At 46.7% G+C, this 12869-nt stretch overlaps 1 long non-coding RNA gene and 1 other non-coding gene across 2 annotated transcripts in view; one reads left to right on the top strand and one right to left on the bottom strand.

Moving 5' to 3' along the window:
* Window positions 1-12869, top strand: part of LOC142430903 (uncharacterized) — a 121986-nt gene that overhangs the window by 66949 nt on the left and 42168 nt on the right. The gene's annotated exons all lie outside the window — the stretch shown is intronic.
* Window positions 3137-3243, bottom strand: LOC142431129 (U6 spliceosomal RNA). Its single transcript, XR_012780696.1, has one exon. It is a non-coding gene; the product is annotated as a U6 spliceosomal RNA (small nuclear RNA).

Genomic DNA, 12869 nt, shown 5'->3' with positions numbered 1-12869 from the left:
GGGGCATTTATTGTTTTGCATGATTGTTCGTGAAAAGAGAGTCTCAAATTGTACATGTTCCAGAATCTACACAACTGCAGCCACTCCTGATGAAATGCCTCCATCTGCAGCCCTTGCCTTTCAGGTTTGCTCTTTGGCAGACTCTGCCTGGCCAGGTGAGGGGATGGCACGATGGGGAAGAAGGCCCTCGAGAAGTGCTGGGAGAGGAGATGGCTCCAGCAGAAATTCAAGTGAGGAAATGTAGAGATTAGGAGATTTCCTTCCAGATTTAGCATTGCCCTTCCAGGGCAGTGGTGCTCTGCCAGGTGTGGTTGTACCCCCTGAGGATACGTTGCCATGTCGGAAGACATTTTTGAGTGTCCCACTGGATAGGGTGGAAGATGCTATTGGCATTTGTGGGTAGAGTCCAGGGAGGCTTCTGCACACCCTACATAGTACAAGACACGCTCATAACACAAAACCATCCCAGCCAAAAATGTCAACAGTGCCAAGGTTGAGAAACCCTCTCCTAAGGGATGCAGGCCGTTGACAACATGGGTTGTTAAACAGAAGGGATCAGTAGCAGAATAAGGTAACCTCACAAAGGCATTTTCACAGTAGGTTCTTTCCAAAACGTGGTTCACCTGGGTTTCTCCTTTCTTTGGAAACATGCCCCGGGTGCTCTGTCCTATGTTTTTTTCTGGCCCTTAAGGAGTCCCTGGGCAAGCAGAAGGATTCTGGGCCCCCACTGAACTCTGAGCCCATCAAAGAACAGTAAATTCTGATAACACGGCCATGCTCGATAGCCCTCTGCATGAAATGATCACTGAAGATAAGGGTGTTATAGCAAAGTGTGGTGAAGAAAGTAGATGGTGCCCAACTGTCAATCAGAATAATGTCAGGGGTCTTAAGGCTTGAATTCTTTTTTTCTTCGAGGAAGAGCGAGTTTATTGCAAATTCCGGGGTGGGCTGCACTGCGGGCGCCCTGCACCGCCTTGGCGCCTTCTGCAGGCAGGGGGCGGGCTCCGCGTTCTCGCCTGCTGCCCACCGCCAGGTCGTCGCTCTTTCCGCTCAGGTGCAGTACCTCCCGCTCCTCTAGCCCGGTCCCCTCTTGGGGCCTTTGAGCTGTGAGCCAGGACTGCGCATGCGCCCGTCCGCTCTCCACAAGGCTTGAATTCGAATAAGCAGCCATCTAAGTGAGGAGTCAACTAAGCCCACATAGAAGAAGCACACAAACTTGTATGATCCAAAGATGACAATGATAAAATTCAAACATAATGAAGGGAAAGGTCTATCAAGGCTTCAATTGTGAACTCCCAATTTGTAGAAGGGTTTGGAGCCAGTGGGAGCCCAAAACCCATCTGCAGAGTGTCTCGTCTGATTAAGCCATTGGCAGATCACCTCTAGCCACAGGCAAAGGTCTGGAACAGCCTTACTATCAAATGTAGATGATTGTAATCCTGATTATGCTGGATCAAACTTGATATTTAGTCAGTTGACCTCCCTGGAGCCCCCACTTGCGTTGGTTCTAGGTGCAAGGATCTCTTGCTTTTACCATGACAAAAACTTGTTCCCTGGCTCTTTAAATATTGACAGTGGTCCTTTTTTCTTACTCATTGTATTTTTATCTTTATATTAATATTGTTTTATCCTTACCACTTCATTTCATTTTGCTCTTTATTGTTTCTGTTGAGTTTGCCAGTTTGTGAAGCCCAGAAGTAGTGGATGCACAGAGATGATAACTGATGCAAGGGTTTGTAGGGGTGTAGGGTGCAGGAGATGGGGAGGGTGAGGGGATTTCAGAGTGAACAACGAAGGTGGGTGGGGGAGTGAGCATGAGAACAGAATGTGATTACATAGCTCTCTCTTTTTTTTCTTTAAATCATTTTATTGGGGGCTCTTACAGCTCTTATCACAATCCATACATCCATTGTGTCAAGCACATGCGTACATACGGGATGTTACCAACATCATTTTCAAATCATTTTCTTTTTACTTGAGCCCTTGGTATCAGCTCATTTTCTCCCTCCCCCCTCCCTTTCTCATGATCCCTTGATAATTTAGAAATTTAAATTTTTTTTTCATATCTTACACCAACCACTGTCCCCCTTCATCCACTTTTCTGTTGTCCATCCCCCTGGTGGGTGGGGGTATGTGTTTATATGTCACTCATTGTGATCAGTTACCCTTCCTATGTTGAGAGCTCTTATCTGTACCAGTGTACATGCTATGATCTAGCTGGATTTGTAAGGTAGAATTGGTGTCATGACAGTAAAGTGGGGGAGGAAGCATTAAAGAACCAGAGGAAAGTTGTATGTTTCATCGGTGCTATACAGCACCCTGATTGGCTCATCTCTTCCATGTGTCCCTCTGTAAGGGGATGTCCAATTGTCTACAGATGGGCTTTGGGTCTCCACTCTTCACTCACCCTCATTCACATTGATAAGATTTTTTGTTCTGGGTCTTTGATGCCTCATACCTGAGCCCATGGACACCTCATGATCACACAGGCTGTGTGCTTCTATGTGGGCTTTGTTGCTTCTCAGCTAGATGGTCGCTTGTTTATCTTCAAGCCTTTAAGACCACACGTACTATATCTTTTGATAGCTGGGAACCATCAGCTTTCTTTACCACATTTGCTTATGCACCCATTTTGGCTTCAGTGATCGTGTCAGGAAGGTGAGCATCCCAGAATGCCAGAACAAAGTCTTCTTAGATTGAGGGAGTACTTGAGTGGAGGCCCAGTGTCCATCTGCTGCCTTACGACTTAACAAATAAATATGTGTACATAGATCTCTTTCCCTATTGTTATATATAAATGTATTTACATATGTACATGCCTATATTTAGACCTCTTTAAATGTCATTTGTCTCCTAGTTCTTTCCTCTATTTCCTTTTACTTTCCTCTTGTCCTACTATCATGTTCGGCCTTCATTCAGGTTTCAGTAATTCCTCTTGGCTACATTGCCCTTGATCAAGCCCCCACCCCCCTCCCCACTCCCAGGCATTCTATGCCCTCCTCGTCATCAATTTTAGCTCACTTGTTCCCTTGTCCCAGGGTTTACACACTCATTTTAGAGGTGATGTAATCATGGGGAAAACGAAAGAAAATGTCCTGCAATTGATAGTGGGAATGATTAGAAATTCTTTTTTTTTTTTAATATGGAACGCTTCACGAATTTGCGTATCATCCTTGCCCAGGGGCCATGCTAATCTTCTCTGTATCGTTCCAATTTTAGTATATGTGCTGCCGAAGTGAGCACTGATTAGAAATTCTTCTTGATATGCTTGAACTATCAGATTGTGTGACACTGTGGATTAAGCGCCAATAAAACTGTTAAAAAGACAAAGAGTCCCCCCTCCCAATTATCATGACCCCAATTCTACCTTGCGGACCTGGTTATACCAGAGGATGTACAGAGGTGCAGTGGGGATCTGGAAACACAGGAAATCTAGGACGGATGAACCCCTCAACACCCGCAGTAGGAGTGGTGACACCGGGAGGGAAGAGGGTGTAGAAAGGGAGAACCGATCTTGGAGATCTATGTGTAACCTCCTCTCTGGGAGATGGGCAATAGGAAGGTGGGTGAGGGGAGACGCCGGGAAGTGTAAGATAAGATATAATAATTATTTATAAACTATCAAGGGACCAGGGGGAAGGGAGGAGCGGGGAGGGAGGGAGAGGGGGGAAAAAAGGGAAACCGAGCTGATTCCAGGAACCCAAGTGGAAGGTGAATTTTGAGAATGACGAGTGCAACAAATGTATAAGGGTGCTTTGCTCAATTGATGTATGTACGCATTGTGATAAGAGTTGTATGAGCCCCAATAAAAAGATTTATTAATTAAAAAAAAGACAAAGAGTCCCTAGGTGGTGCATGATCTTTAAGCATTCAACTACTAGGGAAAGGCTGGAGATTGGAGCCCACCCAGCAGGACCTTGGAAGAGAATGTGGTGACCAGTGTCTGAACAGTCACAGCCTTGCCAGCCCATGGAGCACAACTGCTCGCTGCACACAGGGCTCAGAATCAACCAAGAGCCCCTCGCTGGTGGTAGAAGGGGGCTGGGAATGCCCTCACTCCTTGGGAAGAATCACAGGTGCTGGAGAGATGCTTCATGGGACAACTCCCAGTCCCAAAGCCAGCTTCCCGGAAGCCAAAGCCATCAGCTGCTTCATTTGGTGAGACGCAGGGAACAACCACGCACTGACCCTGCTGGTCTCCTCCCTAGGTGCCTGAGTGGGACTAACTGTAACCCTGAGAGCTGCAATGGACCGCCTCAGCTTCATGCCTCAGCAGGCTCTTCACTCCTTGACCTGCCTCCCAGTCACCTTCCGGCTGTTTCTAGGTCATAGTATTCCCAGATGCTCACTTCTCCCCAGTCCCCAAACCGCTCTTTCCTTCTTGGCTTCAAAACCACGGGCACCTCGTGCTTTCCTGGGGTGAGTAGCATCACTAACAATAGCTGCCACCATTTATGCAGCTGCTACAAGCAACTGGCAGCGTCATGTTTGCACCTCACCTGCAAGGTGTTTATTGATAGCCCTGGTTTGCAGGCGATACAACCAAGGCTTACAGAGGCCTCTCAGGTCCTCCTAGTCAGCATGTTGGTCTGTGGTTCCTGGACGGCTGGTCTCCAAAAGGAACTCCCTACATTTTCCACACCTCACTGCCCTCCAAATAAAGCAACCCTCTGTTTTATTTTTAAATTTTAATTAAAATGTTACTTTACTGGGGGCTCTTACAGCTCTTAAGACAATCCACACATCAAATGTACCAAGCATATACTTTTTTACAAATTGTAATTTGAGTGAAAACAGAGCAAAACTGGTTTTCCATTCAACAAGTCCTACTTCTCTCATGGCATCGATGACAGCCTCCAAATGTCCCAGCTCTTCCGACCTCGTCTTGTGCTTCCATTAGCTCTTGCTGCCTCGGAACGTTGTCCCTGGGCAAAGACTGCCTGTGGGGCCTCGTATGGCTCATTGCTCTGGGGAGTGGTGCCTTCCTGGTGTTAGGGTTCACCTTATAGGTCTGTCTGGAGCCCTGGAGGCATAGGGGTTATGTGTCAGGTCGCTAACTTCCAGGTCAGCAGAAGAAAGCTTTCTGCTTCCGTAAAGAGATGCAGCTTCAGAAACCCACGGGGGGTAGTTCTACTCTGTCCGACAGGGTCCCTCTAAGTCAGAGCTAGCTGGATGGCAGTGACTTTGACTGAGGAGAGGTGTGTACTATTGAGGGAAAAGTTGAGTCACCAAGGTGAGTTTATTTGCAGTCCTGACGAATGACTAAGGACCGGAGTCTCAGGGGGTCCACCTGTTTCTATCACACTTAGCAAGCCTGGTGCTTTTTAATGATTCTGAGTCTGGGTTCACATTTCCCTCCTCCTCTATCCAGGACCTGGTATTACTCCCTTTTAGAGAAGTTGGTAGTGGTAGCCAGACACGGTCCAGTTCTGGTCTCAGGGTCACAGAGGCCGAGGTTCTCACGGCCCATCAGTCCTTTGGACTCATTGTTTCCATGAGTCTTTGATTTCTTCCTTCTCCGTTGCTCTGCACGGGGAGAGACCGATGGTTGCACTGTAAAAAATCCCTAGCCTGACCCAGTCTTCTAAGAGGAAAAAAGGCTTTCCTGCTGACCCAAAGCCCCCTCCTCCTCCCTCTTGATCTTGTTTTTCTTCTTTCTCCTATTGGTTAAGGCACTTGCCTGTGAAACAAAGCTTGGACATGCAGATCTTCCCCAAGGACCCTTGGTAGAGAAGGCTGGTGGTCTACTTCCGCAAAATGAGCCGGTGGATACTGCACAGGGCACGGTTCTCCTTTGAGCCTCATGCGGCGGTCGTGAGTTGAGTCAACATGACAGCACCTGGTTAGGTTGCCCTCCTTCCTCTACCTTGTTCTCTCCTCTCTCCTGGTTCCTTCCCCGGCACGTGCATTTCCTCTGTCCTGCTTCAGCAACACACTCCTGCCTTGCTCACCTGGCTCGCTGGCTTCACCACACACTTGTCTATAAGAAGCGTGCCACGACTTGGCTGCGTCTTCTTTGGCTTCCTTCACTCACTGCACGTCATTTGGTTGGGCGTTGGGTCAGAGCTGCCCAGTTGGCGACTCCATGAGCCAAGCTTTGCTCTTCCCTAGCGCTGTGCCTCTGGGGTGGAGGATGGGGAGTTCCCTGTGTGTCCTGCCTGCCCTCCTGCCTCTTCTGGATGGGTAGGTACCGCATCACCACCTTCCTTTTGTTTCTCTGGGCTTGGGACAGCATCCTGGGTCATGTGGGTGATGAGAATCACCTCACATTCCAAGCCAGGCAAACACTAGATAAGCACACACCTTCCAGAGCCTGGGGAGATGGCTGAAGCAGGCCTCCCAGGGAAATTCCTGTGGGCTGGAGCTCCGTTCAGCAGAATGACGACACACCCTTGCCATAGGTAGTACCGTGATTACCAAATGGAAATACCCTGTTTCACCAGGGACTGGGATTCAAAGTCATTCGCTTCATAGCTAAATGTCACTAAACTCTTCATTTTAACCAAGGCTCTGAGAAACAGAAACACATGACCACACGCGGGAAGATTCAATTCCTGTTTTTCCTTCCTGTTTGTCCTCTGCTAAAATAAAAAGAGACACCCATAAAAGAAACTTCTCGGTATTGTTATCCTGGTAGAGCATGACTACTACATATGTAGAGAGACTTGGTCCACACTGAATCCTATAACATGCTTCAAGGAACACGTAGTTCTGGGCTGACAGCATTCTGCTTTAAAAGACAGGTAACATCTGGGGCCCATGACTCCTTCTGAGAGCAGAGATTCCTTCCTGGGGTAATCCCATTCTCATACCCTGTCCATTGAAATGGATGTAGGGGTTTCCACAGCTGATATGAGTAAGCTTATGTCTAATGTCTCCTTCCTTCCACAAGCAGCCGTCCAGATGGCCCAGGTTCCAGGCACGCTTTGGTGGTGTTGCAGGTTTAATTCCAGACCCCCCCAATAAAGTTCATATTTCAATAAAGCAAGTCACCCTGAATTTTAAGTGTCCCCTGGCTCCTAACAGGTCTGTTGACAACCCTGTACTGTAGGCGAGTGCATGTGACATGGCGCAATGAAAAACGTTAGCAAAAGTGTAAGAATGATGAAAACGTGACACAGACATGCAAGGTGAACTGCTGGGGAGAAGGCACCGGAGACTTGCCCGGTGCAGGCTTAGCACAGATCTCCAATGTGTCCTGTTTTAAACACAAGCAAAGCACGAGAAAGCAAAGTGCAGGAAGATGAGGCACGCCTGCAGGTACAGGACCTGACACCAGGGGAAGGAAGGCTTCGTGTCCCACATCTGGTTCAGTGTGGTGGGCACTGGATAGGAAAATTGTAGCATCTGGCAGAAACGTTTGCACAGACATAATGGACCAAACGTTCATGGCTGGTCCAGGATGGCTTCTGGGAGATAGTCATGTAGAGGATGAAATGTGAGGATGGTGACTGAGGCAGAGGGGCTAGGCAGGGAGGAGGGATTGTCTGAATTAGAATCGCATTTTAGAAGACACACACACACAGAGAGAGGAGACTGATTTTACTTGAGGACACTGAGAAATGCATTCTTGTTGGATCCGAGAAGAAAACAAGCACACCCTCCTCATAGCTAGTACTTTAGGCTCGATTGTTACTCCTGTTCTGTAGATGCGGAAACTGAGGTGCACAGAGGGTAAGAAGGTGCCCAATTGGTATGTCTCATATTTTAAGAACTGATGTGATACTGTCTCCCATAATGCCGTTTAGGTCAGTTTCAAAACTCTCTCCTGTCGATTTTTGGGAGGCCCCGGGAGACATGCATGGAGGCGGTGAATTGACACGCAGTAGGAAGTAAGAGTGGAAATTGCAATCTTGAAAAAGCTTGCTCTTGCCTTGCATCCATAAGTCAGAGTCTGAGGGGAATTTTCATTTACAGGAGGATGGGCTGTGGTGTTTTTCCTACCCTCATTTGAGAAGATAGAGACTTTTTAGAGATCCTGCCACAGCCTAAACCCTTGCCTCTGCCTTGCAAGGGGGACAAGTAGGTAGCACATAACTGACCAATGAGTGATATAATGAGAGACATTTTTTTCGGCTGAGAGGGATTTTTATCAATTAGTATGCTCCTTCTTGGTTATCAGAGAATGACACAAACTCTCAAAAGTTGCACATTAGGAAGGACTTTTTTCCCCTTTCGGTTTTTTGTTTTCAATTTCTCTCTTTGCCATTACTCTGATTGCCATTACTAATGACTCAAAATTCACTCAAGTTGGCTCAGGGAGTAAACAGATTTATTCACAGGCAGCTGCGCTTTATTTAAGCCCATGACGCAGCTAGAGCAAACAGCAGCTTTATGTCAATGAAGAAGAAGGGAAACGTTTCTTTTTTAAAAGATCATTTTATTGGGGGTTCTTATAACAATCCATATATCAATTGTATCCAGCATATTTGTACATATGTTGCCGTCATTCTTTTCTAAATACTTACTTTCTATTTGAGCCCATGGTATCAGCTTCTCTTTTTTCCCTCCCCCCCCTCCCACTCTCATTACTCATAGATAAATTATAAAATTACAAATTATTAGTTTCATATCTTGGGTCAATTCAACATCTTACTATTTGTACCTCCTAGAATAAAAAATATTTGAATTTGAAAAGCACCACTGTGTTAGTCTGGGAACTTTAGAGAAACAAATCCACAAAAACTCATGTATAAGAGAGCGTTTTATGTAAAGGGTAAGTGCACATCAAGAAAACACCCCAACCTAGTGCTGCCCAAGCCCACAAGTTTAACACTAGCCCATATGTCCAACACCAATCCACAAAGTCTTCCTCCATCTCACAAAGTACACGCAATGACACTGACTGCAGGAGGAAAGCCAAATCAGCGTGTAAGCATTTCAGCGCTGTCAGGGGTCTCCACATGGCTGTTCCAGCACCCAGGGCTGCATCGGGTTAGGTCCATGTGGCTTCTCCTCAGGGATGTCTGGCAGGAAGTGAGCCTTGCCAGCTGCAGCAGGGAACTGACTAAGACAGCTGCACCCTGGTCCGACCATCAGAAAGCAAGAGACCTGAGAACTAGAAAGGCGAGGCTCATTGAGCCTCTTATCTCCATGCCCTTCAATTAACCCCACATGTGGTTATTGGCCAGGTTGGTATAACAAATTTTAACTATCTCAGCTACCTTACCAGAATGAGACGCTCAGTTTTTTATTGCATGTCAGTTGGTTAGTTCCTTCTCAAAAGAGTAGACCGCCCCATTACTGTTTGCAAGAGTCAACGGGGATTAACTCAGCGTGGAGAGTAAGAGATGGAATCATACCTGACTGTTGAGACTGGCTACTTCTGGAGACTCCATGCTGAATGGATGAGGACTAAGAGGGACTTTCATATTCGCTTCCAACATCGATGGAGTTGATTGTTTGCACATAAAAAAAAACATTCAAGGAACCTGATTGCCAATGACTGTTAGTTGCCTGAAGGGTGTGTATTCCATCTATTTTTGTATACTAGTATCTGGGAAACAAAGTTATAAGGAAATTGAGTATCGATTTACCTTATACACTCAAACCATTTCCCATCCTCCCGCCCCCAAATGGGCAGTATTCTTATCAGTTCCTGCCTTACCACTTAAATCTCTTCTATTTGGCTAGATGTAGTGTCACCCATTCCTCTTAGGCAAATAGAGTTTGGCTTAACACTTCCACTAGCTGAATTATTGTACAACAATTTGGTTCAGTGGTTCTCAACCTTCCTAATGCCTCGACCCTTTCATACAGTTCCTCATGTTGTGGTGACCCCCCCAACCATAAAATTGTTTTCGTTGTTACTTCATAACTGTAATTTTGCTACTGTTGTGACTTGGTGACCCCTGTGAAAGGGTCATTTGACACCCAAAGGGGTCGTGAACCACAGGGGAGAATCACTGATTTAGAAGATTCATGACCATGGAAATCCAAGGCTGTCATTGAGACCACAAGGAATTGCTTTCCCCCTTTGGGATACATACTGTCCCCATCCTTTGACCAACACTGGTAAAAACACAGCAGTTAGCACCTAGTGTTTACCCTTAGGCATCTCCCTGTTGCTATACCGACTAGAAAACTATGACAACATGGTGCCTCTGGCTTGGAGACTGAGTGGAGGAGGGAAAAGGAAGTGAGCGCCTTTCCTAAGTTTAACTCTGAGCCAGTGGATTCCATGGTGCTGGAACAATGGGCACGCCATGGTGGGATGACCAAGAAGACTGGAAGCAGAAGTAATTAAACAATACGATTGTAAACAGAAGGGCTGCAAGGAGAGGATCTTTAAGAAAGGCTGACTCAGCCAAGAGTTTCACCATCTGCGTTCCTCCTCCTTCTGCCTGGAATGTGGACACTGTCCTGACACATGAGCCAGACTTGAAGATGAAAACCAACCCTGAAGATGGTAGAGAAAATGGCAGAGACCTGGGATATAGATACACCTGCTTTCTAACTGTGGACAGCATTTGAATGAGACAGTATGTCTTTCGATCTTATTAAAGCCTTCCTACTCCAAGTCTTTAACACAATTTTTTTCCTTTAAATCATTTTATTAGGGGGCTCATACAGCTCTTATCACAATATACATATTGTATGTATATATGTATCACAATGTGTATATATATACATTCATTGTGTCAAGCACATTTGTTGTCATCATCAGTTTCAAAACAATTTTCTTTCCACTTGAGCCCTGGGTATCAGCTCCTTATTTTTTACCCTCCCTCATGAACCCTTGATAATTTATAAATTATTATTTTGCCATAGCTTACACTGTCCGATGTCTCCCTTCACCCAGTTTTCTGTTGTCCATCCCCCAGGGAAGGGTTATATGTAGACCCTTGTGATTGTTTCTCCCTTTCTTCCCCTTATTCTTCTGGTATCGCTTCTCTCATTATTGGTCCGGAGGGGGTTATCTGTCTTGGATTCCCAGCTCTTATGGTACCCGTGTACATTCTCTGGTCTAGCTGGATTTGTAAGTTAGGACTGAGATCATGGTAGTGGCGGGGGTGGAGTGGGGCAGGAAGCATTAAAGGACTAAGGAAAGTTGTGTTTCTTCAGTGCCACACTGCACCCTGACTGGCTCGTCTCCTCCTTGTGCCCCTTCTGTGAGGGGATGTCCAATTGTCCACAGATGGACTTTGGGTCTCCACGCTGCACTCCCCCTCATTCAAATTGATATGATTTTTTTGTTCTGGGTCCTTGATGCCTGATACCATGTCCATCTGCTAACTTGATACTTATATAAATATATGTACACAGATCTATTTCCTTATTGTTATACATAAATGTACATGCCTGTATTTGGTAGCAAATGTTCTGGATCTTTGATGCCTGATGCCTGATACCTGATCTCATAGACACCTCGTGATCACACAGGCCGGTGTGCTTCCTCCATGTAGGCTTTGCTGCTTCTGAGCTAGATGGCCACTTGTTTATCTTCAAGCCTTTAAGACCCCAGATGCTATATCTTTTGATATCCGGGCACTATCAGCTTTCTTCACCACATTTGCTTATGTACCTGCTTTGTCTTCAGCGATCGTGTTGGGAAGATGAGCATCATGGAATGCCAATTTAATAGAACAAAGTGTTCCTGTATTGAGGGAATACTTGAGTGGAGGCCCAATGTCTATATGCCACCTTAATACTAGACCTATAAATATATGCACATAGATCTATTTCTCCATCCTCATATATAAATATATTTGCATATGTACATGCCTATATTTAGACCTCTATAATACCCTTTGCCTCCTCGTTCTTTCTCTATTTCCTTTTACTTTCCTCTTGTCCCACTGTCATGTTCAGCCTTCATTCGGGTTTCAGTAATTTATCTCGGTTACATTGCCCTTGATCAAGCCCCCCACCCCCAGGCGTCCTATGCCCTCCTCGCCATCAGTTTTAGATCACTTGTTGTTCCCATGCCCCTGGGTTTGTCTAAGACAATTCTCCACAGGTATGCTCTTCTCACAGTTCTACCCTAATTTGGCACCAGGCCTCACCCGACTCCTCTCTGGTCATGCTGTCCTGCCTCTCTTTGTACTCTCCATGCTAACTCCTGTTGCTTGATCTTCTCACAGCTCTTCCCAAGGCCTGGGTCCCAGCTCGCTGATGGCTGGTCCATGCAGATGCACCTTTGAAGAAAGGCCTGCCCACCTACTGCCATGCTATCCATGACTGGAAACCTCACGACAGAGCCGTCCTGTGCAACTTGTGGGGAGCTGTCACACGTTAGAATCAATTAGAGAGAACAGGATTTGGCTTGGGGGATGGGAAGATTGTAAAGACTTCCTTGAGGATGTGACTGACTCCAGTTGAGGGTGGAAGGATGGGTGGGGAGTGATGCCGAAGGAAGCAGGTCCAGTGAACACTCCAGGCCAGGGTTCAAAGAGATTTGGCTTTGTGCCTTTTAATAACATGCAGGTGGCTCTTTCCCTTGGCCTGGGACCAGGCGGCAGCACAGGATTGTAAGCTCAGCCGTGGCCAAGAATGAGACCCGGGGCCTTTGCTGCCAGGAGAAGAAGGGGCTGCTGTCATAGCAGGTCGAACCGAAGGTGGGGTTGTCGTAGCTGTGCCTTGCCCAGGTGGCAGGCAGCACGGCATCCAAGCTCCTCAGCTCCGTTGCTTGAGCTCTCGCCGGTACGGACCAGACCCAGAAGGAGAACCTCAGGAAGTTCTACAAGGGGAAGAAGTACAAGGCCGTGGGTCTGCAAGCAGGAGGAGCGCTCGAAGGGCAGGAAGCAGCGGCTGTGTCCACTGCGCAAGTTCGCAGCCCAGGCCTGAGTGGTGTGCGTACGTGAAACACACTGGCTGAAAAAATACCCCCAGACACCATGCAGGTCATTGTGGAAAGCCACCTCTCAGGG

This window comes from Tenrec ecaudatus, chromosome 17, assembly GCF_050624435.1.
Source record: "Tenrec ecaudatus isolate mTenEca1 chromosome 17, mTenEca1.hap1, whole genome shotgun sequence".
Lineage (NCBI taxonomy): Eukaryota > Metazoa > Chordata > Mammalia > Afrosoricida > Tenrecidae > Tenrec > Tenrec ecaudatus.
This window is presented reverse-complemented; position numbering and strand designations above follow the sequence as displayed.